The sequence below is a fragment of the Panthera onca genome, chromosome B3, assembly GCF_046562875.1.
Source record: "Panthera onca isolate mPanOnc1 chromosome B3, mPanOnc1 haplotype 2, whole genome shotgun sequence".
Taxonomy (NCBI): domain Eukaryota; kingdom Metazoa; phylum Chordata; class Mammalia; order Carnivora; family Felidae; genus Panthera; species Panthera onca.
This window is the reverse complement of record NC_138344.1, coordinates 76,582,668-76,608,725: the sequence shown is the minus strand read 5'-3', so window position 1 is coordinate 76,608,725 and position 26,058 is coordinate 76,582,668. Positions and strand designations below refer to the sequence as shown.

At 38.6% G+C, this 26,058-nt stretch overlaps 1 long non-coding RNA gene across 1 annotated transcript in view; it reads right to left on the bottom strand.

Moving 5' to 3' along the window:
- LOC132669504 (uncharacterized) overlaps positions 1-22,545 on the bottom strand; it is a 194,318-nt gene extending 171,773 nt beyond the window's left edge. Inside the window, exon 1 of the long non-coding RNA XR_009606126.2 lies at positions 21,830-22,545. This is a non-coding gene — a long non-coding RNA (uncharacterized LOC132669504). The remainder of the gene's footprint in view (positions 1-21,829) is intronic.
- Positions 22,546-26,058: the final 3,513 nt, after the last annotated feature.

Genomic DNA, 26,058 nt, shown 5'->3' with positions numbered 1-26,058 from the left:
CTAAACAGATTGGTCTTAGAATGAAACCAACCCTGCCTACCCCTTGATCTTAAGCTTCTAGACTCCAAACTGTGAGAAAATAAATTTCTGCTATTTAAGCCACTCAGTTTACAGTATTTTGTTATAGCAACCGTAATGATATAATAAACATTTGTTTTGGTATTAGACCAAATAAAGATTAAGTTCCTACTGAAGTCTGATTCTGAATCTGTATTCCGAAACAGAATCACACAATATTAAAGCTGAAAACTTCTTAGAGATCATTCAGTTGAGTAGTTTTTCATTTTGGGGGTGTAGCAGTTTTTTTTGTTTTCTAAGGGTCACTAGTTTCCTTTGTAAAATTTATGCAGCCAGTGTCCCTTCCATGGCATAGTGAACATGAGAACATATACATAACTTTTGCATAAATTTTATTTTATTTCATTAGGAACTGATTTTATTCACATAGGCAGAATTTTTTTTAAATTATGAATAAATAATTTTCTTTCCCTCTAATTTTCCAGGAAAAAATCAAAAGTCTTTCTAAAGTAAAACACAAATGAATTGCATAATGGAAATAAAAAGAGCACTAATCTAATCTGGCTCAACAGCACATTTCAGTAAGAAACCTGAGTTAAAAGATTTAGTTTACTTTAACATAGCAGTATCTTGGACATTAAAAAATTTATAACTTTTCTGTAGTTTGTGAGCAGGAGGTAGTGAAAAAATCTGTCTTGCTATATAAGATGGCACTGCCATTTTATACAGAATTAGAATAACCATTACTCTCTGCCAGTCAAGGATAGGATTATGTGAAGAAACAAAACATTCTCCAAGACCCTTTGAAGAAATTCTAGTCACATCACTTCCTCCAGTCAATAAGGTCACCTTTGGCAAGTACTGCATCACTGATCCTGTCTATTTCAGCAAGAAAATAAAATAAATCCATATTTTGATGTTAAGGTCATCGAAGCAGGGGTAACTTTCAAAGAAGTTTTTCAGTACTTTGATATGTTCAAAGATTTCTGCCAATGGACAAAATGATAAGACTGTCAGTCTCAACTCCAGGCTCTAGAAGCACTTTGCCTGGAATTGGAAAGTTTGTATATTTGCCAACTCCTGTCCACCTCTCACAGAATGAAAACTCTGCCAAAAGAGCTTCTTTCTTTTCATTATCATTCACAGGCAATGGAAGCACCTTAAATCAGAAGATTTGCCTTTCTATTGGTCCAAATTATTGCCTGTGAGCCAATCCACAAATACATTTCTCTCTGTCAAGCTTTTCTGTGATTAGGGCTTTCTTATTCTCTCAAATAAATACAACTTTTGTTTAAATTTTAGTCAAGTGGCACCTCGGTGGCTCAATCCAGTCAGTTAAGCATCTAACTCTTGATGTCTGCTCAGGTCATGATCTCATGGTTGGTGCGGTTGAACCCCATGTGGGGCTCTGTGCTGACAGTGCAGAGCCTGCTTGGGATTGATTCTCTTTCTCCCTCTCTCTGTCCCTTCCCGCATGTGAGCACCTGGGCAATCGCGTGCTCCCTCTCTCTCAAAACAAATAAATAAATGTTAAAAAAAGATAATAAAGTTCAAACACTTAAAATGGTGGCAAACTTCTTGGTACTCAAAAACTTTACATTATGCTTGAATTTGTGACAGGATTTCTTGAAAAGACAATGATGTAAAAATCTGACTTTGATATAAATAAATAAGTAAATAAATAATCTGGCTTTGAAGAACCTGGTGTTATTGTTCATAACAGCAAACAAGATTCTTTTCAAGAGTGCTGGCTGGATCTTTTACACCAGTAAATCTTCATGTGAAAAGCAATGAAATGTCAAAATGATGTGCCTTCTCCAAAGGAGGAAATTTAGATGGTAGCCAAGGTTGTTGATGCTTCATTTGGGATACAATAAGCTAAGTTGTTGTTTTCTGCCCCTAGCCAAAGTCTTTCTCATTGAAGAAAACTCTCACCATTTTGAAAGTATCTATGCCATTGGCATTTCTAAAGTGACTCAAAAATTAGAACACTCTTTTTGATAGCTTTAGTATAGACATAAATCAAGAACACCAAGGTTTGGCAGCACAGAATAATAATAGTAGTGTCATCTAGTTTTATACAGAAAGGAAAATGACATAGTTGTGAATTCCTCCTACTTCATGGTATTAGAAGAAATGTCAGCAAGTTTGATGTGTGTGATGTCCTTTGTTAAGGATACTCTTTCAATTTTCTTCTGTGGTTTCAATCAGAAATGAACTCAACAATTTCCAGAGAAGAAGACCATGCCAAGTGTCTCCAATTTTATGTGGCTTCTTGTTCTTAGCAATGTCATAAGTGAAATCTTATCCAAAGAAAACTATGTAAAGCCACAAACCTCACCTCAGTGTCAAAGAATCATCAGGAAAGAGACAGCATTGTGCTCATTAACAATCTCTTCTCAACATCCAAGCAGTATTGGCCATTTTTCTCTCTCTGGCTCCGATTCCTGCAGTGATCAGTATAACAATGTTGATTATGTCTATCCAATTCATTTTGCTATTGCCCACACTATATATGATGTCTGCCATTATGTGTCAAGGTGTCTCCTAATCTCAAGAAAATAGTATCTGCACCAGTTGGATTTTTCTCATTGCAGAAGCCTTTGGCATGGCCTGCAAGCCCCAAAAGCAATCCAGAGCAGACTTGGGCTTTCTGCTCAGGGGAATAAATCCTTACAGCCTTGCTCTAAATTACACATATGCTCTCAATATGCTCTCAACACTGGCCAGAAACTTATTGTACTCATTATTTATTTTACTCTCATAACTCCTATTGAGGTATAATCCTACATAGAAACACAGGAACCCTATGTTCTTCTGGCTGTGATGTCAGAGCATTACATTTTCACTAAACATGACAAGAGTTCTTCTATCTTGTTCTATATTTTTTATGTTTATTTATATATTTTGAGAGACACAGAGAGAGAGAGAGAATATGAATGAATGAATCCCAAGCAGGCACTGCATTGTAAGGGCACAGCCGGACACAGGGCTTGATCCCACAACCGCGGGAGTGGATATCAAGAGACAGACACTCAACTGGCTGAGCCACGCAGGTGCCCCTTGCTCTATACATTAAACTTTGCTTTAGGTTGTGCACTGCTAAATAAAACTTTGAAAACAATGTGTAACAGCAATTTTTTTTTTTAGCTAGCTGAACTGTAAATGAGTAGCTAGTTGAATAGCTAGAAGGTAGAAGCTACACTAATAGCTAGAATCTACTACTATAAAAACCATCTATGCTCTTAGTTACTGGTATCCATTTATATGCATTAACAAGCACAGAATATTTTTATTTTGTAGCTAGAAAAGGATGGAGAAACTTTCACTGGAATCAGGGCATTAGAACAGTGGAGGACAGAGAGGAGATGACTGGCCTACTCTCTGGGATTCTTTCAGAACTTCTACAGACAGAGAAAATGAGGCAGAATCTGACAATATCTCAGGTTCTGGCTGGGCACAAGTAGTGCTGCTTTGGACCCGGGTGTCAGGGTGGGGCACAGAGTAGGCAAAGAAACCAGTCCCCATAAGTATTAGTCAGGGTTCTCCAGAAATACAGAAACAATAGGGAATATTAAGAAAAAAATATATATGTACACATACACTTGTGTTTACATATAATTATATATTAAATTATATATAAAATGAAATAAAATCTTACATGCACACATATATACACATACATGTGTGTAAATATATTTTTTTATTCTATATAATTATATATTGAATTATATATAGAGAATATATAATAATGAAATGTATTATAAGGAATTGATTCACAGGATTATAAAAGGCTGAGAAGTCCCATTCTGCCATCTGGCTGGAGAGCCAGGAAGGCTGGTGGTGTAGTTCAAAGGCCTCAGAGCCAGACAGCCAATGGTGCAGATTCCAGTCTGAGTGTGAAGACCTGAGAACCAGAAGCACCAAGAACAGGAGAAGATCCATGTCTCAGCTCAAGTAGTTAGGCATTCAAGTAGTAAACTCAACCTTTCTCTGCCTTTTTATTCTATCCAGGCCTTCAATGAATTTCATGATGTCCACTCACATTAGGGAGGGCAATCTGCTTTATTCTAAATCCACCAATTCAAATGCTAATCTCTTCTAGAAACACCCTCACAGATATACGCAGAAATAATGCTTAAGCAGGTATCTGAGCATCTCCTGGTCCGGTCAGGTTGACACACAAAATTAACCATCACACCATACTTCACAGGGAACTGTGAATTAGGTGTCTTGAGAATTAAAAGTTTGGAGTCAACTGAAACAGTAACTTTGACCTTTATACCTGTGCCCTGATGCTCTAATGGTGGGAATTGATGGCAGTGAAACCTCTGTAAGTAGCTTTGTAGAAAGCAGAAAAGCGAGAACTGAGGTAGAAGAAGCAGAGAATAAGGCCACTGTGTCATGATAGATTCATCTTATAGCTAATTTAGGGCCCATGAGATACTGCTCCTAAAGGAGTCTCAGAAATAAATAGAAGACATTTTGAGGACGCTCTTTGCAGGCAGTCAATACAACGGGGTTGCATCCCATTACACTTTGGGTATAAAAAGAAAGCTCTGTCTTTCCTTATAGTCACAAGCTATTTGGCCTAGAATATTTGGATTATGTATATAGTACAATATAAGCTGCATAAAGAATCAGAGAGTCCTGGGCATAAACATAATTGAGGTGATTTAGAGAACAAGTAGGATAGGATAGCCATATTCTTTACTCAAAAACAATTTAAATTTGAACTTTTTTTCGATGAAGGCAAGAATGATAACATAAACATACCATGAATCAGTGATAATGAGTAGCACAATTCATTGCCCCTGAAGATGAAATAAAGAAAAATAATCAAAAGAGGACTTGAAGGCTAGCTACTAGAGTAACTGGGGTGTCATTGTTTCCTTACGTATTATAGAGTTATTCCTTCAAACAAACGTAAGCACTGCCTTCACGATAGACATGAGTTGCAAACAGGTATAACAAATAAAATTTATAATTATTTTAAGAACTCATGGTATAGGGGCGCCTGGGTGGCTCAGTCGGTTAAGCGTCTGACTTCAGCTCAGGTCATGATCTTGCGGTCCGTGAGTTCGAGCCCCGCGTCGGGCTCTGGGCTGATGGCTCAGAGCCTGGAGCCTGCTTCCAATTCTGTGTCTCCCTCTCTCTCTGCCCCTCCCCCATTCATGCTCTGACTCTGTCTCAAAAATAAATAAAAACATTAAAAAAAAATTTTAAAAGAACTCATGGTATAAACTTTGGACTTAAACTGAAAACAGTATACATTTTCCAAAGTACTGAAACTAAAATTTTCAGTACTATTTATTGTTTGATCCTGTTTTCTTCTATCTTTTTCTACATAACATCCTCAAAATGTGTTCTGTTTGCCCAGAAATTTTTCAGTTGCTTTGCCCCTTAAACAGTATTAGTGGCAGTCTGCACATTATTTTTTGAACAGTGTACTAGGTTTCAGCACATAAAGAGAGAAGTCAACAAGGGAAGACTTGAGGTTCCTCAATACACAACTTCTATCTGCTAGGTTCCAGTAAAGGCAAATTATTCCTCAATAATTCTAATCAAATTACACTGTTCTCCTACATCCTACAAAGTCTTTGCCCGTACACATACACACCACCACAGCCGTCATCAATGCCTCCACATTGTCAAGTGGCACAAAGTTTTCTGTAAAGGAGAAAGCTGCACAAATGCTCAGAAAAGGCACTATAGGGCTCCATGTAACTCACAGGTCACTTCAGGAGAATATTCTGGATAAGCCCCAGTAACCCAAAATGGCCCTTGGAGCAACAGCAAGTAGTTTTCAAGAGCCTGTACTTCCTGCCAGTGACTTGAGTCAACTTTTGGAACACCTCCCAAGGGCTGAGAAACCTCTAAGAAAAACCTTCACGGCATTTGCCAGCTTTGTTTATAGTGCATTGATAAGCGCCTGGGTATCAATCTGCTGTGCACTTGAATACATGTGCATTTCCCATATTGCTGGTCATTAAATGTGCCTTCCTTTGGTTACAAGTTTATTGGCCTCCAAGTTACAGCCCTGAATAAATTATTAGATCTAGTAACCTATTATTTAGAACCAATATTTATATCTGCATGTCTTTGTCAAGGTTCTCATACCTGTACAACACTGATATATTTCTAAGACCTAAATATTAAAATTCATGCTCATCTATAACAAATGTACACAGCTACTTTATAACATTATAGCATGGGGCAGGAAGAAAACTTGAGAGTTGGAATAACTTGTCCTTGTGTTGCATCAGATCTAGTATTATCAAAAAAGGTATGGTTTCATATTGTTTTAATAAGTTCTTTGTTATTGAAATTTGAAAAAAAATTAAATGTATAGAAAAGTTGTAAGAATCACCATATATCCTTCATCTAGCAGCCCCATTCAATTTTCATCAACTGTCCCAATAATACCCTCTATGAAATTTCCAGTACGGGATCACACACTGCACCTTGCCATCATGTCTCTTAAACCTCCTTCAGTTCAGGATGGCTGATGTGGCCCACTTCCCAATCACTCACTTTCTTCATGAGGGTTCCAACCCCTGTGTCAGGCCCTTCAGTCACCTTCTTCCTCTAGACTAGTATTTCATACCTGGCCACTTCTTTGTTCAAGCCCTGACCACTCCTCCCACAACTACAAACATTTGCATTACACTACCTTCCTTTAAAGGGTGTTGACTCTGGATCCGGCTGGCAGTTAAACGAGTGGCAGGACTTCTGAACTTGCTTGAGGTTCTTTCTCTCTCTTCCTCTGCCCTTCTGGTAACAGCTCTGGTAACAGCTTACTACAAAGAGAAAAGTGCTTTTTTTAAGTGCTTTTTTTTAAGTGAAGGGGTGTGTGTGCTGTTCTGTAATACATTTTGAGAGGTGTTTAAAAACACACTGCAAATTTTTCCTTAAGTGTTCATGGTCCTAGGGTCTCTTCTCAAATCAAAGGGTGACTACTCTACCTCCAAGTATATGTATGTTCTAGGCAGGAACAAAGCAAAAGAATAAAGGGCAAAAGACAAAATAGTGTACTTCAGTACAAAAGAAGAATACTGATTATTAATGATTTAATGACTATTAAAAGAATACTATAGGTTTTTAAAATTATAGCTTTTGTAGATTAGCTATAAAGTCATCTAAGCAAGATAGCCTTAAGAGAGTGGTTCAAAATTTATATATACCCATACTGAACAAAGTAAAACCTTAGACATGTGAGCTAAAGTAACAATGGAATGAATACTTTGTCTTTATAGTTCAATGTCACTATCACAGGAATTAAAGATTAATGAGATTGCTCTGAAGAAAGCATGCCCAAGACTCTAACTAGGCAAGAAGCAACCAACCTTGGCTGGATCCTCTGAGGAAGCTCTTCTGTGCTGCAGAAAATTATTTTTGGAAAGGGTTACTGCAGGTGAAATAGATGAAAAATGCTGTTTCCTGAGTTTATGGAAGCCTATAACTATCAATTTAAATTGATCAATATTTGTAGACCCTATACTGTATGTCACAGACACCAGATTATTTGGTTAATCCTTTCTCTTACTCCACTGAGTGAAAAACAACTAATTCTCTTCGGTCTTTTTTCTGGGTAAACTTAAATTTTAAGTAAATAGGCAGTACATCTTAAGTAGTTAAAATGAAAAAATAACAGTTTGTAACCTGATAGCACGTTATGGCAAAAGTCTATTCTCAAAGAGAATCTAGCAACTAAATCTAAGGGATGCTTGAGAATTCTTAAGAAAAACATCTAGAAATTACATAAAAAAATTATTTTTGGCCAATTAAAATAATGTTAAATCTGGGCAGTCAGCACTACTTACTTGTCTAAACCACATTCTGAGAATAAATAAACAAATAAAAGCACATTGTGAGAAATTTAGATGGGACAGGTGACTAAAATTTAATATAATCTATGCTGCCTTATTTTTTTATTTAATTTTCAAGGGAGTCTGTGGTGAGGAGTATGGACCCTTGATTTATTTATTAACGAGTAATAAACGTTATAACACATTTATGGATGGAGGAAAAAAAAAAGGTGAGAACTGTCTACAGAAAGATAAAACCAATGAGAATCAACTTGATTCTGATCTTTACATAAAAATCTCATTTTGATAGTTAAGTCCTTGAGGAGAGCTCATGGTTGTGAAGCACCAGATATCTCTGAAAGCCAGAATGAAGGGTGAGGCTGAAAACAAAAGGTCTGTTGGATAATCTGCTTATAAATTCAAACTAGCTCCCCTCCTTCTTTCTGAAATTGCTTCTCCTTTACCTACGAGGAATAATATATCGAGTTAACCTCTAAAGAATCTGAACAACACAGCTACAGACCTAGGGACATGACACAAAATTACAGGCCAACATATACTCAAAGCAAAGGACATCCTGCATTCTGAACACAGACCCCACCCTGTGGTCCTAATCTGCTGACAGCCAGACAAACCCTCAGAAAGGAGAAGGGAAGCTTTGTTTCTAAAACAATAATCAACCCAAGCAAAAAGACATATAGATACTAACATTTAGATTCCCCAATGACAGAGACTACTTTCACTCAATAACCTTATGCTTCAGCTTACCTAATAAGAAGTCTCAGCCATATACCCAATTTTCAAACAGCTATTTGGTGCCTCACTATTAAAAGTATCAGCTTAGGATCATTGGATATCCAAAGAAAACCTAAAATATGAAAAACAAACAATAAAAAAGGTAAAAGGAATTTTAAGAAAAAAACAAACTTCAAAAATATGTGCAATTAATGAATCATATCATAAAACATTGACTCAAAAAAATAATATTACAGGGATATGAGAAAAAAATATAAGAGGTCAGCAAAGTAAGAGCTGCTAGAAATTACCACTATCGTAGCAGAAATTTTTTAAATCCAGTAGAAGAGCCAGAAGATAAAGTCAAGCTAATCACATGGATAAGGAAACAAAAAGACAAAAAAAAATAGAAAATTAAAAAAAATTATAAGAAAATCAGAAGATCAATTCAGAAGATCCAATCTCCCTTTCATGGGAATTCTACAGAGAAAAAACAAGTAAAACAAAATGAAAAAAATTTTTAAAGAAACAGTACAAGAAAAAGATTTAAAACTGAAAACACTAAGTTTGGGAGTTAAAACATAAACAATGAAAAAAGATGCATAAAGCACAATGATGAAAAATTTCAAAATAAAAAAATAGGAAATACTAAAAGTTTGTAGACATAACAAGGTCACATAAAAGGACTCAGCAGCAGTGATATGGATAACTGAAAACATTGAAGCAATGCTTTAAAAATTCTAAGGCAAAATTATTTCCAATCTATAATTCATTACCTAGCCAAAATACTACACCAAATGGAAAATCAAAATCATCATGTTTAGCCATGCAAGATATAAAAATAGCTACTTACGTACCTACCCATTCCTTTTTTTTTTTTTTTTTTACCTTTTCTATTCAGCTCAACTACATTTTTCCATACAAAATTTGTCTGTATTTACATGGTCTCAGAAGCAAAAACTCTCCAATACTCAAGGCTTTGGGGAATACAATACTAAGAGAGATGGACTGAAATAGGTAGGGAAAGAGATAAGAGTTAATGTCAAAATTCCTGGCATTATAATTTCCCCAAACAAGAATTCTAAGATTCAGTAAAGAAATAGAAAAAGGTATAGGGTCCAGGAAAAAAGCAATCCAAACCAGAAATTGGACACAGGGAATCCCACGTATGATGGTAAATGAAAATCCCAGGATAACAGCTGTGCAGGAGGCCCAGAAAGCAACAGTTGAAATTGAAGCAAGAGGTCAGAAGGCTCCAAAAAGTATTTCTCAAAAAGGGGTAGTAGGAGGACTGATGTATTTAGCAGAGTTAGAAGTGTTGTTTTCTCTGTTGGTTTGTACGGAGCTAAATGTGTGGTAGGAAAACAATAAAACAAAGAGATCACTATATGGCAGACTTTAAACGGCCCCCACTCCTGTTTTCTGGTATTCATATCTTTGTGTATGTAAATCCCTCCCCTTGAGTTTGAGGAGGACCTGTAACCTGCTTGTCATCAAAAGAATATGACAAAGATGATGAGATGCCATTACATTATGCTTTGTAAGACTCTGTCTTGCTAGCAGACTTGCTCTGCCTCTTGTTGGCCTTGAAGAAGTGATAGAAAAAACAGCAGGGTGCCTGGGTGCCTCAGTTGGTTGGGCATCGGACGGACTCTTAATTTCAGCTCATGGAGTCCCATGTAGTCCCATGGAGTCCCATGTAGGGGAGCCTGCTTGGGATTCTCTCTCTCTCTCTCTCTCTCTCTCTCTCTCTCTGTCCCACCCCCCCCCCTCCAGGGGACAAAAAGTTGTGTAAGAAAATGTATAGAACACTATGTGGCTTAGCCATGAATATTTATGGTCATAATGATATAAACTCTGAATGTTGACTCTATAAAATTTCTGAATTGAGAATGAGAGGGAAAGTACATATTTAGCAGAAGAAAAGTTTATAAGAAAACTAATTCCTCATCACCATGGTAGTAGTAACAACAAAATCAATTTTTGGATTCCCATACGCTATGCAATTTTCAAGCACCAAGATACATGATTTCATATGCCAATCAGGAGCTTTATCCACCCTTCTCAACTTTCTGGGCATTCTTTCCTCTTGCCCACTTCCCTGACTTTGCATCCACCATCCCTGACACTGTCAGCCACTCCAGTTCGGTTCCTGCAACCTCTGACACCTTCCTTTACTAAAAGGCTGTGCATGAACATGCTCAGTGAAGCCCTCTGAAGAGAACTAATCTAACCTTCCCAGTGAGAATGGAAGGATTTAGACCAAGAACACCAACCCTCCTGGGCTGTATGAAAGAGAAATCAAAACTGCTGCTATTTAGAGCTATAGGATAAAGCAGTGGGTTTTCCTTGAGGTGGAGACCTGCAGCATTTCACTCAGGACAGCTCAACATTGTTGAAGCTCCTTAGATTCTCCCCCAAATTTCAGCACATCCCAATTAACTCTGAGGACACCATTGAAGGGGGAGGAGAAGAGAGACCTAAAATCAAAGAAAGTCATAGAAACGTAGTGAACAGAGACGCATCCTATAAATATTCATAAATTTCTGTGAAGTGTCTTATCTTCACTGAAAAATTTTATTTCATAAAATAACTTTTTACCAGTTTGATATTTTCAGAACTATATTCATAACTCATGGAATAAAATACTAAGCAACATAAATATTGAAATGCCAAGATTATCGCTGTATTTAAGTAGTGCAATCAATTTATAGCAAGATACCAATAGATGCTACATAAAATTTTATAATAAATAAATAGCCATAAAAACACACTATTTTGTATGGAGGCAAATACCAGGAGGATTTGAATATCACCTCTTTATTCTACAGGATACTGATGTCACATTTCTATATAATATGGACTCTTACCATTTTTAATATGCATTTTGAAGTTATAATAATTAGAATGATCTGATAATGGCCTCAAAGTCAATAAACAGATTGATGTGCCACTATAGAAAATTAAAGATTTTCGCAAATAAAGTTTGTGATCAAGCAGACTTTTCAAAAGAACTAAGAAAGAACTGGTTACATGACTGGCATACCTGGGTAGATAATATTGGACACAATCACAGGCCTCATGTGTAAAACTAAGAAAAGCTACCCTTGGTGTGGAAAACAAAATCACATGTTTTTAGTAAACAGTGAGTAGTGTTTTGTTGATCTTCAAATTTGCTATTACATAATTAGTGAAGAAAGCCTACTCACAGCACTAACATAAACTCACATATCCCTCACAAAGTAGTCTCTCTCTCCTTGGGGGGAAAAAAAAAAAAAACTTCTCTAAACTTCTAGAAGTGAGGCTTTGACTCAGAGGTCTGAGTTGAAGTCCCATCTCTGCAAACCAATTTTGGAATTTAGGGTAAACAATATAACCCTAAACCTCTGCTTCTTTTAAAAAATGGGGTGAATAACTGCTGATAAAAACAAGTTATCTCATTTAATTTCACGGCAACCCTATGTAGACCTGCCTTGAAGACAATAAAGCACCTAAATGAGTAATTGGTGTTACAGTGATTACTGCTTAAAGGGACAAATTCACATAGAACTCTTAGTAGAAAAAAGTGTATTCCCAAGATTTGGGGGGAAATATATATGTAAGTTCCTACTAAGAGTCAGTGTTCCTGATGAGAATAGATTGCATTTTTATAGTTCTATTTTGGAAATAACACATTACAAGAATAAATTATTTTACTTCTAAGAAACACTTGAATTCAATAATAAGAAAATGAGCAACCCAATTAAAAATAGGCAAAAGATCTGAACAGACACTTCACCAAAAAAGATACACAGATGGTAAATAAGCAAATGAAAAGATGTTCAACATCATATGTCATTAGAAAACTGCAAATCAAAACAAGAATGAGAAATTACAATTTAAAAATAGGCAATTAAAAAATAGGCAAAAGATCTGAACAGACATTTCACCAAAAAAGATACACAGATGGAAAATAAGCATATGAAAGGATGCTCAACATCATATGCCATTAGTAAATTACAAATTAAAACAACAATGAGATATTACACACCTGTTAGAATGGGAAAAATACATAAAACACAATACCAAGCGCTGGCAAGGTGTGGAGTATCAGGAACCCTCACTGCTAGTAGCAATGCAAAATGGCATAGCTACTTTGAAAGACAAATAGTTTCTTACAAAACTAAACATGCTCTTACCATATGATCAGCAATCATGTTCTTTGCTGTGTCCTAAAAAAAGTTGAAAATTTGTGTCCAAAAAAAAAATGTGCACACAAATGTTTTATAGCAGCTTTATTCTTAATTGTGAAAACCTAGAAACAAATCATTCACCTTCAGGAGATGAATGAATAAATAAGCTGTGATATATCCTGACAATGGAATTTTATTCAGTTCTAAAAAAGAAGTGAGCTATCAAGGCATGAAAAGATATAGAGGAAATTTAAATGTGTATTATTAAATTAAAGAAGCCAACTGAAAAGGCTACATACGATCCAACTATATAGCATTCTGGAAAAAGGCAAAACTATGAAGCCAGTAAAACAGATCAGCAGTTGCCAAGGACTGGGGGTAAGGAGTAAACGGATGGAGCACAAAGGATTTTTAGAGCAATGAAACTACATGAATCGTACTAGACTGAAGAATACATTTGTCCAAACCCATAGAACGTGCAACACCAAGAGTGAACTTTAATGGACTTTGGAGAATAGTGATATGTCAATGTAGGTTCTTCAATTGTAACGAATATACCATGCTGGAGCAGGATTTTGACCGTAAGGGAAGCTGGGCTTATATGGGGGCACAGAATACATGGGAAATCTCTGTACCTTCTGCTCAATTTTGCTGTGAACCCAACACTGCTTTAAAAATAAAATCCATTTGTTAAAAAGCACTTATTTCCAAACAATATATTTAACTGCTAGAAGCACAGAAGCACATTTAAATAACTAAAATTGAGGTGCAACATAGGGTAGACAGTTTAGGGTTTTCTAGGGTAGTTAAATAACATGATGTTTAGAATCCTAAATATATTTGGTTTTTAATTTACTCCTTGCAAAGTTCAATGTTATAATAAACAAACCCTTAAATAAATTCAAGAGACCACAAAAAGCATTTGAATGAAAATCATTGGTTTAAGGTATTTAGATTAGTTCAATTCCAAAAATTCTATACGGATTACCATAAAGGAGGTAAATCTGGGATACTATCAACACCATCATTTGTTTAAATTCATTTCTGAAAAGCACAGATCTTAAAGTTAGGCCAACCAATTCACTTAGGAGTTTTTAAATTAAATGCCAAAAACTTGGAAAGTTGGTCAAACAGGAATATTTCATACCAGGAATTTTCCACACCAGGAAAAAAAGTCTTGAACAGCGTTATTAGCTGGGACACTTTCAATTTTAAATGACAGAGTCCCAACTCAAACTAGTCTGGATTCAGAGTCCAGAGTGCTCACCATTATACCAGAGAACTACCATAACTCAAACTAGTCTAAGGAAAATAAAAGGAGTTGGGAAATTTACTGTTTCCCCTAGGAAACAGAGTAAACCAGATTAGGTTAGGAGTAGGTCTCCCTCTTCCTTCCTCCAGTGTCCCCAATCCTAATGCCTTCTTTCTCCCACTGTTTCCTTCACTCTCCCCATCTTTGTCTTTTCCCTCATTTTTTCTTTTTGAAGATTTGATTCTTCCCAGTAGTGGGAGATGGACATGGCCTGTAGTTGGCACTATGCTTACAAAACCTGTAGTAGCCACTTCAGAGGAAGGAGAGAATATTTATTTCCCAGAGCCACCACATAAAATTCCAATAATATAATCTGACTGACCCAGGCTGCATCATGTGCCCATCTCTAGGTCAAAACTCATTAACTTCACTTGGCATGGAAAGGAAAATGCCCCCCAAATGAGAAGGGCAGAAATGGAAGGAAAAAAAAGTGGGGAGGGAAATTAAGACAACAGATGGATCAATATATTTAATTTGGTTAACTTCTATTAAAATATCTGGGAGAAAAATGTGTTTTAAAATCAAAAGTCCTAGGACAAAAATTATATCTTCATTGGGAAATCCAGAAATAAATTATTTCTGAAGATACTCTAAAATTGGATAATGAAGATGTAGAGTACATTAGCCAATCAGATGACAATGAGTACTTCAGAAAGCATTTTCTTGCAAACAAAATGTGGCTGACATTCTCCTTTAACTATACCCTCTTGTCAAGATGAATGCCTTTCTTCATTGCCTGTTCAGATTTTTTTTAAACAATTTTTTTTTTCACCATGAAGCTATAATCAGTTTGTGGAACTCTGAATGACTGACTGGTTTACATGACAAATGACTATGGATTAGATTTCAAAGTATTAATAGTATATTTGCATGAAAAATGTTCACAGGAGATACTGGGTGGTTTGGTTGGTTAAGCACCCTGCTCTTCATTTCTGCTCATGTCATGATCTCATGGTTTCATGAGCTCGCGCCCCACATCAAGCTCTGTCCACTGACCTCAAGTAGGCTTCCTGGGATTCTCCCTCTCTCCCTCTCCCCCGTTCACGCTGTCTCTCTCAAATAAACTTAAAAAAAAAAATGTTCTCCACATAAATAAAAAGGTTTTACCTTACTTCTGAGATGAAACTGAAATTAAATTAAATAATTACATCCATTCCATGGATAATTCAGGTTTTTGAAGTTCCGTTTTCCTTGGGGCGCCTGGGTGGCTCAGTCGGTTAAGCGTCCAACTTCGGTTCAGGTCATGATCTCGGGGTTCGTGAGTTCGAGCCACACATTGGGCTCTGTGCTGACAGCTCTGGGCCTGGAGCCTAGTTCAGATTCTATGTCTCCCTCTCTCTCTGCCCCTCCCCCACTCGTGCTCTGTCTCTGTCTCAAAAACAAATATAAACATTAAAAAAATTTTTCAAATTTTGTTTTTCACAAGTGGATATCTTGGAGGTACGGAAGTTTGCCCAAATTAACGTTCCTTGCCTTGTGTGACAATTCAAAACTCAACATTATGGTAAATATATATTAACAAAACCCTCATCTTCTTTAGAATAGCCATTTTCATACCAAGTTCCCTGGAGTTTTTCTTTCACAGAAATGTTGATTCTAACAGGCTTATGATAGTGGCTGCTCTGTTCAATTAGATCTCACTGAATAGGACAAGATAAGTTGTAAAGTAAAATTAACCTTAAAGTCAATGATTTCCCAAAGATTTGAAGAATTCTGCTCCTCATAAATATCTCCAAAATCCTAAATGACAACTCAAGGAAAGCAAGCTTACAGACTTTGTTCCCAGTTCTGTTTCCAACCTCAAATGAAGTGTAAACTCAGATAGCTCAGTGGCATCTCAAGTTCCAACTACATCACCACTACCATAGCTAACAAATACCTTCCAATCTCTTTCCGTCCTGACTTTCCTGCAGTGCATTATCTATTCATGTATTTACACTGTAATGAGATTTGGTAAACAGCTGGCAGTGAGAGAAGATAGATTTTATAAGGCTAATTCTTCCTGTGGTGCCTAAATGGGGTGTTTCTCAATTAGAAGGGGGCTTCCAAATGTGGGGCAAAGACCCTGTGGAAGCCAGTAGCACAGAAGATGAAAGAATTCACCTGATGCAGAACAAAGGAAATAGTTTACTGAATACACCAAAAGAGTGGTGGGCAGGACAGCAGAGAGGCTGTCTGCAACAAGGCAGTGGTGGGGGGAGAGGGGGGTGGCTGCTTTTAAGGAGGAAAACTGAGGAGGTATGGCAATGTATGGAATTTTCCCTTTTTTTTAACTGTGCCTAGTTTTAAGTCGCCCATTAGTTAGTTAGGGCCTATGGACATTTTGAAGTGGGTCATTCTGATGGGCCTGTTCGTATTCAGCCAGGTGGTTGGTCACTGTGGGCCCTTTCCATATTCCATTGTTCAAGTCTGTGTGCCTGAAAGTAGCCTCTGTATTCCCCTTTGACAGATCAACAATGACAAATCTTTGGCATTTGGGTGGAGGTTTCATCTTCAGAAGCTTCTTCCTCAATGAAAGGCATAGAAACGTCCCTACCTAAATTTGTTGCTCCATCAGGGGTTCTGGGCATTTATAGACCAGAGCATGGTATTATATTAACCTGCTAATAAGTGATTTGAGTGAAATCCCTTGGCAGCCAGGACCATGGGATTTGGGGGAGGGGACCCACTGATGGTATGGATTAGAATCCCTATTTAACCATCATTCATATACAGAATTGTCGGATTCTAGAAGAGACAAATTTAACAAAGAGATTAAAGAGAGGGGGATCAATAATTAAGAGTAGAAGTATCGAGGCCAGGGGTCCTAAGAAGTGAAGCCAAGATATCCATGAACAGATTTCTTTCCAGGAAATCCATCCTTGTGTTGCACAGTCCCAGAAGGAGGAAGCCAAAAGGAGGATAACATGGAAAAGAAAACTTAGCCCCAAAAGTGGGGAGGACTGAATTGTGAGAGTAGGACATCAAGGAGGGAACAGCTCCAGCTAAGTTATGATTTCTGACCAAGTGAATTCAGAGAGGTCATCCTGAACAAAAAGGTGGAGAATGAAGTCTTGGAATTGGGAAGGAGAGCTCTTGAGAGTCTCAGGAGGAACGTATTGAGAGTGTTTTTCTAAGATAATATCATAGAATGATTGAAATGTGAGAGTTGGGAATGACAATGGACTGGATTTCTAGGCCTCTAAGGCCTCTGGGTGTGTATTACCCAGAGTCTAACAGGCATAGATCTCCAACCAGCTCACAGATGTACATGATGTAGGGTTCCTCATCTGGGGTCAGAGTAGTCTTGATTCTGGAAAGATGAATCCACTGGAAGAGGCTGTTAGAATGGTCAAAACAACTTAATAGGGCCAGATCCAGACAGATTCGAAGTTGTCCTGCTCAAGAGTCTTTTTTTTTTATTTTTTTTAATGTTTATTTTTGAGACACAGAGAGACAGAGCATGAGCAGAGGAGGGGCTGAGAGAAAGGGAGACACAGAATCCTAAGCAGGCTCCAGGCTCTGAGCTGTCAGCACAGAGCTTGACGCAGGGCTTGAACTCAGGAGCTGTGAGATCAAGACCTGAGCCAAAGTCGGACGCTTAACAGACTGAGCCACCCAGGCGCCCCTAAAGAGTCTTAATGTATACCAAATCTTTGAATGTAAGTCTTGAAAATGTTACCTGAGAAAGAGGGGTCAGGTTTTGGTCTGTACTGGTTTGGGTGGTCATTAATGGTGAAGACAGTTTTCCCTAGGGATATAACATACTGTGTAACTAGAATGACAAAAAGAAAAAGAAGCCCAACTAGAGTCCTTCTGATAGTTGACAAAATTTTCCTCCAGTCCATTTTAACCAATCATTAAAAGAAAGAGAGGGATAACTTAAGGGTGAATTTGAGGATTCATGTCAGTTAGTAGCCCTGTCACATTTTTGTGGTAATCTAGAGTATACACATAATGCTGTTTTTGTTTTTTGAGAGAGAGAGAGAGAGAGTACATGAGAGTGGGGGAGAGGCTGAGGAGGAACGAAGAGAATCTTAAGCAGGCTCTTTTGGATTCTGTCTCCAGCTCTCTCTTCCCCTTCCCCCAACACGTGCGGGTGTGTGCTCACTCACACTCTCTCTCTCTCTCAAAAATAAATAAGCATTAAAAAAAAAAAAAAAGTTTAAAAAGTAAAAAAAGAATGTAAAGCAGACTCCACGCCCAACTGACAGGCTCAATCTCAAGACTGTTGAGATCAGGACTTGAGCCAAAATCAAGAGTCAGAGATTTAACTGACTGAGCCACCCAGGTGCCCTCATAACAATGGTTTTAATAAAGCATAAGTTCTTCCTTGAGTTGCAGTCAGGATATGAAGGGCCATTTGGTTTTGGAGGACCACCTTTAGAATTTGTGGGTGACTACAAGTTGGGTTTGGTTAAATGTGGCTATTGTCTGCTTTGCTAAAGCCTCTATTTGCAATTTTATATCAACAGAGGTGGCTCCTAGGACAAATATGGCTAAGGGACAAAACCATAAAGAAGCCCTCTTTGTTGTTTAGCCATAACAATATTCTAATTACAAGGAAACACTGGCAAATGGGAGAAGAGTTGTCTGAGGAGATACCAATGGATATTCCCATGTGCTTCACCTAATCCAATCATAGGAAAAATGGGGCCATCCATTATCTCCACAAGTCAATAGTTAACCCACAATTTTGTCATCCCAGCCATGCAGAATTGGTCAAGGTGCTAGTTGTGATATACAATTGTTGGGGATTCAATCCCATTTTCCAGCTATTCAAATAATCATATGCCCAGGTCCTGTTATTATCCCCATAGAACAACAAGCACAAAGATTGGCTATTGTGGGAATTTCTCTAAAGTTTACCTCAAGTTGTCTAGCTTAGGCAAACAACATTCAAAGAAAATCAGAACTGTAAAGACGTGTTATTGAGTCATAACTTTTCTCTCTAAAATCACCCTTATTTCCAGAGATAGCCAAATCAAGACTAATTCATTTGCAGAACAGGTCCAATTTTAACAAACTTGGCCTAATTATTTACATAAGCTCAGCAAGAATAGTGATTGACCGTACAGATCTTTTAAAATTTGCTTTGCTGGAACTTTTATAAGGAATCTCTGACCTTTTTTAGTAGCCTCAAGGCCAAAAGCCAAGCCACATACTTGCCATCAGACATGCCTGCAATACCAGTAGATTTGGGTGAATTTCTCTTCTTGAGGTACCCAAAATATTCTGAGGTTCCTGCACCTGCCAGGAAGTGACATTCTTTACTCACCTGGTAAAGCTGCTGGGAACTCTGTAAGCAAGGAACCAGGCCAACATTTTCAAGCAGCTTTATGGCTCCATGATTCATAAAGACAACCTCAATTCCTTAAAGCTGTCTAGTCATATCTGAGTCTATGCATGCCTTTCCCAAATACGACATTTCAATCAAAGACTTGGTAACATAAATCAATGTTTACAATGGTGACCTGTTACAAGGAGAACAGATTCTTACTGAACTTATGCAATGACTGAGATTCCCAAGGAAGAAAGAATACTCACTGCAACTTTTTGAATTTCAGAGGGTTCAGGCAGACAGAAAAGTTAAACGCTTCAATTTGTTTACAAATGAATACGTTATCACATTTAAGTCTTAAATATCTTAAGAGAAAATTTCCTTAATCTGAAAAAGGAAACTTTAGAGAACCAGCAATGTTTCAAACAAGAGTCACAAAAACTATAATCATTTTTCCCAATTCATTTAGTCCCATGTTACTAATTCTTGTTCAGGTTGAATAAAGCTTTTAGTTAGTTCTGGAAATTCTTACCCATTTCAGTTTTATTATCTTCAAGATATCAAATGCCTGTATTTCTCAAAAGCTTTTTTTATGAATCTCCTTGAAGACAAAACTCATTTTGCAAAAGCATCAGAACAATACTATAAATGAACTATAAATGACAAAGAATTCAGAAATGGACATTGTTAACAAACTAATGAGAGTTCATTATGATGCAATTGACATGGAAATTCGGTTATTTCTGCGACACAAAACACTCTAATATTCAGAACAGAGTCAGGACGTTATACCAGAAGTTAACATACCAAATAAGCCCAATTAGTCAGAGGTTTTGTTTACAATTTTAAATCTTGGGGAAGTTTGGTAATACCTTAGAAAGTTTAAATGCAAGGTCTAGGAGCACCTGGGTGGCTCAGTCGGTTAAGCCTCCAACTTCAGCTCAAGTCATGATCTCGCGGTTTGGTTTGTGGATTCGAGCCCCGTGTCGGGCTCTGTGCTGACAGCTTGGAGCCTGGAGCCTGCTTTGGATTCTGTGTCTCCCTCTCTCTCTACCCCTTGCCCACTCTCTCTCTCTCTCTCTCAAAAATAAACATTAAAAAAAATTTTAATGCACATGCCTAAATAGAATTATGGGTCATCAAACACTTGATAAAGACAAAACATAGAAACTGGTTTTTCTAGGCAAAGAAAAACCAATTTCGTTTACATTTTCTTACCAAGAACAGACCAACCATCTAAAAACTTTGTGTTTATAAAGGAGAAGAGCAGAATTTTGAGCTCTGAGAAACCTTAGTCTCCGGTGAAAACTAATAGTAACTAATTGTGAACTGTTACACCAGTATTCTTTAAATGGCAAATGTGTGAAATCTATTAAGCACAAAGTATGTTTTCCAACAGACCCAAATATCCTTAGTTTCTTTGCAGTAAGTCAAAAGCAGATAAACCATATATTAGTAATCAATGCTGTAGTATTTTATCTTATTTGGAAAATGATATCCAATGAATTCAATCCCATTTATCATCTAAGCAAAACTTTAAAGTTTCAGGTTACCAAAGGCTTTGAAAACTATCTTAACAATTACCTATAAGAACTCTGAGACAGACAAAATTAACCATCATTTTAACTCATCATTTTGGGGACAAATTGCAACAGAGATAACACAAGCTTATTTGACCTTTAGCAACCCTTGGTAGAATGAAAGTCTCAATTAGTTAAAAGACCACATGACATTCCACCTGGGTCCACTTAAAGTCAATTTGTTTCCCACCTCAGGTTTTACCTGGGGCACAGGTGAGGAAATCTAAAGTGAGCAGTGTAAGTCCAAGAGGGTGGTCTTCACTCCTGGACAGAGAGGGGAGGAGGTGGCCCCACGATGATATAGAACCAGTTATGCGGGCTGCACACAAAGTGGTGTAGAAATGGGAGGAAGGGAAGGCAGAAGAGGCAGAGTACTGAGTACTCAGAGTACTCAGTACAGAGTACTGAGTACTCAGAGTACTGCCAGAAGGCAGAGAAAAAGGATTCCTGGTTCTTAAACTTGGCTTTGGCTTATCAGCTCCCACACGGGAGCAGAAACCACGTTTCCCCCACCCTCCCACCTACCTAGCAAGTAAAAGTATAGGCAGTTCATGTCAAGCCTTGGAGAAGACAAGGACCTTCCCCAAAGAGAGTTTCAGCAACTGCTTGCGAATATGTTCCTTAAAGACCCCATCCCAAGGTAGACTAACCAGAGACAGCTGGCTCCAATTATCATAGTCATTAACCGGGTAAATGAGTGAGGGAGAGGCCCCCACATCTATTAGGAGTTGGAACAGTGAGAGAGTCAGCGTCCAATATGTCGGAAGGCAGCTGGTTATCAGCCAAACACATTCGGCAAGAGGCTCTTATGTCAGCGTCCTGATTTAGGGCCATGAAACAAAGCAAGGCACGTAGGGGACTTCTGACCATTGGCAGGGGTTCCAGCAAAGGAGGTCAAGCTGGAAAATAGTATTAGAAGAGAGAGTTCCGTGGGAGGGCCATACCTCTGGATCTGGGCGTTTGTCCTAAGGCCAGGAAACATCAGGCTTTGGGAGCCAAATTTGTTAAAGAAGACAGCCCAAGAGCGAGGAGGTGGGAAGGACGGGCCGCCGACTCCCAAAGGGACCTCCCGCCGAAGGTAATGCAGCTCTGACGCAGGTCTCGATTTCAGTCAGGGTGGCCTGCTGACCTGATAAAGGACTGCACCTAATAAGAGGTGACGGACTCTTCTGGTGGCGTCCCACCCCAGACAGGAGTCGCGGCAGTTTCGGGACTACAGACCTTTTTGGGGTGTCCGACCGAGAGGGTCCTGGCAAAAGGCATGGAACTTCCTGTTGGGGCGTCCCTTGGCAGCAGGGATAGCCGGAGACCACCGTGGCCAGACCGAATCGGAACAAGGAGAGGGAAGACTCACCCCCTCAGACGCGCGGGAACGCATTGTCCGCAGGTCAAGATGGCAGCTGGATCCCCGGGGAACAGAGGCAGAGGGGCGGAAGGAGAAAGAAGTGAGGCGGCTGAGAGCCTGTGTCTGGAAAGGGTCCCAACAGAGTCCACATCCTGTGCGGATTCGCCCCGGGCGAACTCTTAATTGCCGCAGACTTTGGGAACAGACTGCGGAGGACAGAACGAGAGAGCAAAGGGAAGGGGTTCTTTACCCACACAGGTGCGAGCAATCTGACCTGTTTGCTCTCAGACCTTCAGACCCCACCAGGGGGCTATCCTGGCCAGTGGCCTTCCATTGTTAGAGGAGTACTATAAAAGATCAGATTCTGTAGGCAGAGAGGGAAAGGTAAGGAACTGAGGTCCCCGGGAGGGGGAAAGCACTTATTTTGAAACGATGCTGGAAGTGTCTGACCACCGCAAACCCCTCAGGCTTAAGGTTCCTCTTAAGAATGTGACAGACAACACCTACCCACCCCTCAGGTTTCCCTCGGGAATTTGACAAAAGACCTGACTAAACATAAGTACACCTTCAAGGATCACCCACAAGCAACTGGTATGGCCATAGACCACCCCTCATACAATAGGAGCCAACCAATCCAGTTGGTCAACCTAGGCAATAAGGGTAGAACCAGAGAAGAAAAGGGGCCAATCAAAAATTTATAAAACAAAGTCCCTAGCCTATAGTGTGTGTGGGGGGCGGGGGGGGGGGGGGTATTCACTTTCTAATGCCCCCACTCTGAAAAGAGAGCTTTGAGGCTATTCTTACTTTCTGATCTTATACTCTAATAAACTTTTGCCTGCTGCTCATTTTAGCCTGTGTCCACCTCTTCATTCTTCCAAGCTGTGAGACAAATCCTGAGGTAAAAAATCCTGCAACAGACTGCTGGTAGGAATGCAAACTGGTGCAGCCACTCTAGCAAACAGTAAGGAGTTTCCTCAAAAAATTAAAAATAGAACTACCCCACGATCCAGTAATTCTACTACTAAGTATCTATCCAAGGGATACAAGTGTGCTGTTTCAAAGGGGCACGTGCACCCAAATGTTTATAGCAGCGCTATCAACAATAGCCAAAATATGGAAAGAGTCCAAATGTCCATCGACAGATGAGTGGGTAAAGATGTATGTATATACAATGGAGTTTTACTCAACAATCAAAAAGAATGAAATCTTGCCATTTGCAACAAATGTGGATGGAACTAGAGTGTATTATGCTAAGCAAAATTAGAGAAAGACAAATATCATATGACTTCACTCATATGTGGAACTTAAGATACAAAACAGATGAACATAGGGAAGGGAAGCAAAAATAATATAAAAACAGGGAGGGGGACAAAACAAACAAATACAGAGAACAAACAGGGTTGCTGGAGGGGTTGTGGGTGGGGGGATGGGCTAAATGGGCAAAGGGCATTAAGGAGGACACTTGTTGGGATGAGCATTGGGTATGTAAAAGGTGAATCACTGGATTCTACTCCTGAAATCATTATTGCACCATATGCTAACTAACTCAGATGTAAATTTAAAAATAAATAATTATATATATTAACAACAACAATAAAATCCTGCAACATTACTAGGGTTAGACTACTAAAGAGCCAAAAAGAGAAAGGAGGGAGTGGAGGGTCCCTCCAGAAGGCAAAAGGTGAAATCCTTCACACTTTCAGGCAAGGGTGATCTGGCTCGTTCCCCCTTGGGACTTAGGATCCTCACCTAGGAGTATCCTCTGCTGATGCACATCATCAGTTCCCCAAGGAGTACTAGAGTTGGTCCACCAAGGAAAGTCCCAAGAGATTCCTGGAGAATCTGGGGAGAGCAAAGGCTCCTTGTGCAGGGTTCCCCCAAGTGTGGGGTGGGCCACAAAGTCCCCCCATATGGGACACCAAATGTGGTGCCTAAATGGGGTGTCTCTGGATCGGACGGGGTCCTCCAAATGTGGGGGCAAAGATCGGGTGGAAGTTGGTGGCACTGAAGGTAAAAGAATTCACCTGAGGCAGAACAAAGCAGGAAGAAATTTATTGAATACACCACTAGGGAGTGGTGGGCAGGACAGCAGAGGAGAGACTGTCCACCAGGAGGCAGTGGGTGAGGGCTGCTTTAAAGGGGGAAGATGAGGAAGCATGGCAATGTATGGAATCTTCCCCTTTTCAGTAACAGTGCCTAGTTCTAAGTAACCCATTGGTCAGTTAGTGCCATATGGATATATGCCAAATATATGGATATTTCCAGGTGGGTCACCTGATGGGCCTGTTTAAAGTCAGCCAGGTGTTGCCTGTGGGCCCTTTCTACATTACATTGTTCAAGCCTGTTTGCCTGAAAGCGGCCCCTACATTCCTCATGGTATACAGTCTTTCACAAGTGCTTTTAGTCACAATGAAATAAGAAAGAATACCAACTGCAATCAACTAGGAATGCACAGAGAGAGTGTGATTTTATACATCCTAGTTATTCATAAACTGAATTGAATTCAACATGTCTTGGGCCTGGGATTATAAATAACATCTGAAGCAAGATTTTTCCAATATGGAAGAATATTTTTTTTCTGTAAGCCCTTGACCTTGAGCTTGCTATCCTAAGCCCCCAGACACTTGATTTATTTCTGGACACCTGATTGCCACTGCTAAATGCATTCTGTTCTCATCTATTGCCTGTTCAACTTCTTTGGTTACCTGGATGCAACTCCTAGATTCTAGCCTGTGCCTGTATTTCTATACTTACTCTCCTTTTTAACCTGATTTTAACCTAAAGATTTTCCTTGTATCTATGTTTATGTACTTTCATTCAGTATATTTGGGCTTCTGGCTTCTATTCCCAGACATATCCCTCCTCTGGTGGCCTCTTGACTGAAATATAATTAATATTAAAATGTGTTTGCCTTTCCTGAGTATACAACAACCAGTGGCAGTAGGAAGAATATAGAGAGAAGGGCATCCTTCAGTTAAACATTCTTTGTGGAGAGTCTACAAATGATACAAACATTGCTAGACAATCAAAAGCTCGTTGTATTGAAGGCTGATTAATTTTACCTAATTATTCAATTCTTTTATTATCTGAAACATTTCCATTTCTCTTTATTATCTACCTTTTTACCATTTCACTAAATTGAAATATTAACATTTCTTAAACCAATATCTAAAGTGAGATTTAGAGGAGCGCCTGGGTGGCTCAGTCGGTTAAGCATCTAACTTTGGCTCAAGTCATGATCTCATGGTTTGTGGGTTTGAGCCCCACGACAGGCTGTGTGCTGATGGCTCAGAGCCTGAAGCCTGCTTCAGATTCTGTGTCTCCTCTCTCTCTCTGTCCCTCCCCCACTCATGTTCTGTCTCTCTCTTCTTCAAAAAAAATAAACATTAAAAAAAATTTTAAGTGAGATTTAGAATTTGTGAATTTCAGTGATTTGTGCACCATTGTCAAATCAAGAGTCAACACTTTTCAGAAGAAATACCTAAAATCTAGATAGTTCCAAAGGATTTAAATATTTCGTCATTCTAAAACTGAGGTTTTCAGGGGTGTAGCAAGAAGAAAACATATGCCAACTTTTTCTGAAAAGTAGTGGGGAGTCAACTTATTGATGCCAGTAGCTAAAAAAATTGCTTTAAACTAATTTCCTTTTGGATAATTTGTACATTACATTTTCCACTCACCTACTTTATCCTTATATGTGTTGTTTTGTCTGGCTGTTATTATATAAAATATATGTTTCAGTCACTACTTAAAATTCAGGGGCATAATAAAAACAATTTAATCCTTTGCCATTTTAGCATTTTGCTACACTGACAAGAATACACAGCA